Genomic DNA, 7,500 nt, shown 5'->3' on the forward strand with positions numbered 1-7,500 from the left:
CCTTCAACACGGGGCAGGGGGGGCAGGGGAGGGGGCAGGAAGGGTCTAACTTTTGGCCTTACTCAGATTTTTTGGGGTGGTGGTTATTGTGTGTGTGTGTGTGTGTGTGTGTGTGTCGTAACTTTATTGGACTTCAGATTGTAATATATTCTCCACACACACACACACACACACACACACACACACACACACACACACACACACACACACACACACACACACACACGGGGCGGGGGTAAGGTAAACAAAATACATTATAACACAACAACAGGATTTTCCAGCCCGGCGCAGCACCCAGCCACTTCACGACCCCCTCAGGACAACACTCCCTGCAACACACAAACAGACACACACATACTACAACACACTCCAACATCAACACATATAGCCTGAAACACACGCACTCTCTTAAACTTCTCAACATCACTGGAACACACACACATATCCGTGCAATACACACTCCCTTTTCCTAACCCTATGAACATCGCTGCAATATATCTCCTTCATCATCCCTTCAACATCACTATAACAGACACATCCTGACACACAGACGCACTCTCTTAACCCGCCAACATCACTCCAAGACATAATAACCCCTTTTGAACACACACACACACACACACACACACACACACACACACACACACACACACACACACACACACACACACACACACACACACACACACACACACACCAATGCCCCTCGTTCACCACCACCCTCGCAAAACCCCTGACGCTAACTCAACACCACCTCCATCACCACCCCAACCAACACCCCCGACACTACCCAACCTTCTGCCACCCCTGACGAACTCCTCTACCCCCACCTACTCCGCCTCCCTATAACAATCTCCCCTTACACCACCTCTCTCTGCACCCCTCCACAACACCCACACAGACACACTTCCCTCGCCCACACCTCCGCCAATAACACCACTCAGACCGGGCTTTCTTCCTCCTGCTCTCGTTCCCTGTACAAAAATACGCTACTGTCTGTTTTTTTTTATGGATTTTTCCTGTTTGCCTTCCCGGTAGAAAAAAGGGTTTGCCCACGAGGGGATTCACAGTGTTTCCGTGTAAAATGCTGAGATAGATTGTTACTGAGTGGAAAAATGGCTCTAAATGTAAGGTATTTATATAGATAGATAGAAAGATATATAGAGTAATAGCTATGTATGTAAGAGATATATATATAGATACATAGATGGATGATTGTAAATAGATATATACATGGATTGATGCTGAGTGAATTATACCTCTAGGTGTAAGATAACCTATCCCAAGCCTAACCCAACCTAACCTAACCCTAACAGAACCCAAACTTAACATAACCTTAATGTAACCCCAACCTAACCTAACCCAAACCTCACCTAACCTAACCTTACCTATCCCAAACCTAACCTAACCTAAACCTAACCTAATCCTAACTTAACCCTAACATAACCTTAATCTAACCCCAACCTAACCTAACCCAAACTTCACCTAACCTAACCTCACCTATCCCAAACCTAACCTAACCTAACCCAAACCTAACCTAATCCTAACTTAACCCTAACATAACCTTAATGTAACCCCAACCTAACCTAACCCAACCTTAATCTAACCCCAACCTAACCTAACCTAACCTAACCTATCCCTAACCTAACTCAAACCTAACCTAACCCAAACCTAACCTAACGTTAATCTGACCCCAACCTAACCTAACCTAACCTAACCTAACTTAATCTAACCCCAATTTAACCTAACCTGAACCTAACCAAACCTAACCATACCTTAACTGTAAGATAGATATAAACGTTGAAAATTGCTGTGTATGTAAGATGGATATAGACTTAGATATACATAGTTGTAGATATTTAGGCAGATTGATAGATAGAAAAATAGCTATAGATGTGAGATAAGTAGATGTAGATAGGTAGATAAATAGGTAGATAGCTATAGACAGAAAAATTGTTATAGATGTGATATTTAGATAGAAAGAAAGATAGCAATAGATGTTGAATATGTAGATAAATAGAAATAGATTAGAAAATTGCTTATGAACTGGGAGAGATAGATAGATAGATAGATAGATAAAGATAACTAGGTTGAATAAATAGATAAAAATAGATAGATAGACAGATGGATAGATAATTAATAGATATACTAGAGAAAAAACATACAGAAGCAGGCATACATATGTTCACACACACACACACACACACACACACACACACACACACACACACACACACACACACACACACACACACACACACACACACACACACACACACACACACACACACACACACACACACACACACACACACACACACACACACACACACACACACACACACACACACAAAAACACACACACACAAACACAAACACACACACACACACAAACACACACACACACACACATACATACTTAAACACACACAAACACACATGCTTAATCACACACGCATATATAAACACACACACACACACACACACACACCAGCCTGATATACAGCATGTAGACTCGCTTGCTGGCCGGGCTCAAAGCGGATTGGAGGGGTAGCTTTCCAGGCATATTAAATTGACGTTATACTTTTTTTTAAATTTATTTATACGTGTAGGGTTTCGACGCTGTACGCATTTTTTTTTTTGGGGGGGGGAGGGGGAGGGGAGGGGTGAATTAGGGCATTTTTTATTTTATTTGTTTGTTATGCAGTCTCGTTATTTTGGGTCCTGTGTTTGTTGTCTTATCGGGAACATGTATTTTTTTGCGAATTATGGCAGTTGTACTTGTTCATTTTTTTTATTTTATTATTATTATTATTTTTTTTTTACGTTGTGGCCTATTGCGCTGGTAGGCTTCTTCCCGGTGGATCCTGATGGTCGGCCCAAGGCTTCTTCCCGGTGTGGCCTGATGGTCGGCCCATGGCTTCTTCCCGGTGGGGCCTGATGGTCGGCCCAGCCCGTTCTGGCGCAGGCGAGTGTTTATAGTGGCGCCATCTTGCATTGGCTCATGCTGCCCTCCCGGAGCTCATCTTTAATCCTAGAATCTAGAGTCCGGGTTGATGGGTGGTCTTCTGGACAGCATGTGGGTAGTTTTAAGCCACTCGGCGGCGGCTGAAAAATCCCAGCTTGGTGGCACCGGGCGGGGATTGAACTCGCGTCGTTCTGAACGCGGCGCCGTCACTCTGTCGACTCAGCCATGCATTTTTTTTATCGAATTACGGCACTGTTTTACTTACTTTTTTCTCTATTATGTAATCTCGTTGTTATGTGTTTGTAATCTTATCGGGAACATTTTTTTGTGAATTTTATTGTTTTTCTTGTAATATGCAATCTCGTTATACTTTGGTTGTGTGTTATTGCGTCTTACCGGGAGTATGTGTTTATCTTTGTTTTGTTTTTTTATTACAAATTGCACTACTTTATCATTTCTTTCGTTAACCAGTCCTTCGTTATTTCTGTTGCGTTAATCTCTCGTTATCTGCGTTATGTGTTATCAAGTGTATATCGCAGCGTGAACTTGTAAATTTTCTTATTTTTCGTTTTATCTTTTTCCACAAATTTTGCTTCATATTTTTTTCTCTTTACTTCAAATTGCACTTTTTATTTTGTTTTTTATGCATCCAGTCTTTTGTTATTTTATTCCTTTTTTTATCTTATTGTGAACAGGTATATCTTTTTTTTTTTTTTTTTGCTTCAAATTACGACACTTATTTTGTTTTCTCGTTATTCAATCTTTCGTTATTTCTGTTGCGTTCTTTTTTTTTCGTTATTTGCGTCATGTGTTATTTTCCATCTTTTGCTGAACGTCTATTTGTCTTTTTACGTTTTTTCTCTTCATTTCAAATTACACTTTTTATTATTTTTTTTCCATTGAACGATTTTTTTTTTTTTTTGTCTTTTTTCGCTTTTCTGTTAACTAGAAATTACACTTTATATATATTTTTTTTCCATTGAACGTTTTTTTGTCTGTTTTTTTCGTTTTTTCTGTTCACTACAAATTTCACTTTATTTTAATTTTTTTCATTGAACGGTTTTTTGTCTTATCGTTTTTCTGATCACTACAAACTACACTTTTTATTATTTTTTTCCATTGAACGTTTTTTTTTTTTTTTTGTATTTATTTAACGTTTTTCCGTTCACTACAAATTACACTTTTTATTATTTTTTTCCATTGAACGTTTTTTTATTTATTATTTTTTTTTTAACGTTTTTCTGTTCACTACAAATTACACTTTTTATTATTTTTTTCCATTGAACGTTTTTTTTTTGTCTTTTTTTTCGTATTTCTGTTCACTACAAATTAAACTTATTTTATATTTTTTCCACTGAACGGGTTTTTTTTTCTTCTTTTTTTCGTTTTTCTGTTCACTAGAAATTAAACTCTTACATTTTTTCCATGACCCATTTTTTGTTGTTATTTGTGTTCTGTATTTTCTCTATCAAATTGTGAACATATATTTAGCTTGCATTTTTCCCTCTGCAGTCTTTATATTTGTTTTCCACCATCCAATCCCATCCAATTATTTCTGTTTGGTATTCTCTATTATATTCTGAACATTCATATTTCTTTTTTTCCTTTTTAACTTATTTTTCCATAATCCGATCTTTCGTTATGTGTGTTTTTCATTATCCAGTATTTTGTTGTGTTGTATTTTATTTCCATTTTATTGTGAACTTACATATTTCTTTTTTTTTTTGCTTATTTTTCATTCATAATCCGATCTTTCGTTATGTGTGTTTTTCATTATCCAGTGTTTCGTTGAGTTGTATTTTATTTCCATTTTATTGTGAACTTACATATTTCTTTTTTTTTTTGCTTATTTTTCATTCATAATCCAATCTTTCGTGATGTGTGTTTTTCATTATCCAGTATTTCGTTGAGTTGTATTTTCCTTCCTCTTTCGTTATTTCTATTTCATTATATATCGAGTTTTTCATTGTGTTATATTTTCATTCCATTTTATTTTGGATATATAGTATCTTTTTTTTTTCGTCTATACAATTTCTTCTCCCATTATTTAGTCTTACAATTTTTTTTTTTTTTTTGCTAATATTTTCTCTAGTGTCGTGAACATGTATTTAACTTTCTTTTTTCTTTCCTTTTCTGTACTTTAATTCATTTGTTTTGCATTATTCAGTATTTCGTTGTCTGTGTTTCGTTTTCTCTATCCTAATTTTAACATGTATATATCGTGTATTTTTCCTGTTTTTTTCTGTTTTTTTGCTTGTATTTTCTCTAGTATCGTGAACATGTATTTAACTTTCTTTTTTCTTTCCTTTTCTGCACTAATCATTTGTTTTGCATTATCCAGTATTTCGTTGTCTGTGTTACGTTTTCACTATCCTAATTTTAACATGTATGTATCGTGTATTTTTCCTGTTTTTTTCTGTTTTTTTGCTTGTATTTTCTCTAGTGTCGTGAACATGTATTTAACTTTCTTTTTTCTTTCCTTTTCTGCTTTTTATTCGTTTGTTTTGCATTATTCAGTCTTTCGTTGTCTGTGTTGCGTTTCTCTATCCTAATTTTAACATGTATAAATCGCGTATTTTTTCTGTTTTTCTCACATCATTTTTTACGCATTTCTGCTACTCACAGACCCGTAAATAAACCCCCAAAAGAATAAACAAAAAATTAAATTCGACGGCTGCCTTCATTTGTTGTGTAAATATATATTAATTTTACCCACACTGAGCCTATTATGAAAAATGAATATGATATGGTATTAATATAAATGCTTAATGTGGTTATGTTGTCAATAGATGTGTTTGTGTGTTCATGAATCTATCTATTGGATGTTGGGTGGTAATTGGATAGGAAAGTGGCGTATAGGAGTGGGTGTGGGGGTTGTGGGCCTGAGGTGGAGGTGGTATGGGTGGATGTGAGGTGTGAATGTGGTGTTAGAGGGATGGGTGTTAGGTGGAGATGGGCTTGTATGTGGGTGTGGATAGTGGTGTGTGGAGATGGGTGAATGTAGAGGCGTTGAATGTGGGTTGAATGGGGTGTAAGGGGATGGGTGTTAGGTGGAGATAGGCAAGGATGGTTCTGTGAGGCTTATACTGGGGTGAGCTTAGTTGTGTGAGGTACAAGAGGTGGGTTGTCCCCCTAGAAAATTTAATTACTGTGATCATAGGGAACACCTGGAGCACGATTTAAGACTTACAAGCATATTAACCCAAAGAAATAAAAACATATTGCATTATTTAAGATTTACAAGCATATTAACCCAAATAAATAAAGACATCTCTTGCACGATTTAAGATTTACAAGCATATTAACCCAAAGAAATAAAAACATATTGCATTATTTAAGATTTACAAGCATATTAACCCAAATAAATAAAGACATCTCTTGCACGATTTAAGATTTACAAGCATATTAACCCACAGAAATAAAAACACATAGCATGATTTAAGATTTACAAGCATATTAACCCAAAGAAATAAAAACACATATTGCATTATTTAAGATTTACAAGCATATTAACCCAAATAAATAAAGACATCTCTTGCACGATTTAAGATTTACAAGCATATTAACCCAAAGAAATAAAGACATCTCTTGCACGATTTAAGATTTACAAGCATATTAACCCAAAGAAATAAAAACATATTGCATTATTTAAGATTTACAAGCATATTAACCCAAATAAATAAAGACATCTCTTGCACGATTTAAGATTTACAAGCATATTAACCCAAAGAAATAAAAACACATCGCATGATTTAAGATTTACAAGCATATTAACCCAAAGAAATAAAAACACATCGCATGATTTAAGATTTACAAGCATATTAACCCAAAGAAATAAAAACACATAGCATGATTTAAGATTTACAAGCATATTAACCCAAAGAAATAAAAACACATAGCATGATTTAAGATTTACAATAATAAAAACCCAAAGAAATAAAAACACATAGCATGATTTAAGATTTACAAGCATATTAACCCAAAGAAATAAAAACACATCGCATGATTTAAGATTTACAAGCATATTAACCCAAAGAAGTAAAGACATCTGTTGCACGATTTAAGATTTACAAGGCGGTGGCTGAGTGGTAGCGTGCTGGGCCCACATTCACCACGTGATGGACGACGCGGGTTCGAATCCCCACGCTACCACCTGGGATTTTTCAGTCACCGCCGAGTGGCTTAAAACTACCCACATGCTGTCCTGAAGACCACCCATCAACCCGGACTCTAGAGGAAACCGTCCAAGTGAATCAAGAAGGAGTTCCGGGGGGCAGCATGAGCCAAGAGAAGATGGCGCCACTATAAACACTTGCCTGCGCCATGACGGGATGGGGCCAACTACCATCCAGGCCCCTCAAGCAAGCCTACCGGCGCTATAGGCGTATAAAAAAAACTATTGCACGATTTAAGATTTACAAGCATATTAACCCAAAGCATATGTAGTGTGTCCCCCCCCCCCAACCCCCCCCCCCTCTGATCCACAATGCTTGCTTACAACACTTCACCACCTGAAATTGACCTCTATTCTA

This window comes from Eriocheir sinensis, chromosome 6 (genome assembly GCF_024679095.1).
Source record: "Eriocheir sinensis breed Jianghai 21 chromosome 6, ASM2467909v1, whole genome shotgun sequence".
NCBI classification, from domain to species: domain Eukaryota; kingdom Metazoa; phylum Arthropoda; class Malacostraca; order Decapoda; family Varunidae; genus Eriocheir; species Eriocheir sinensis.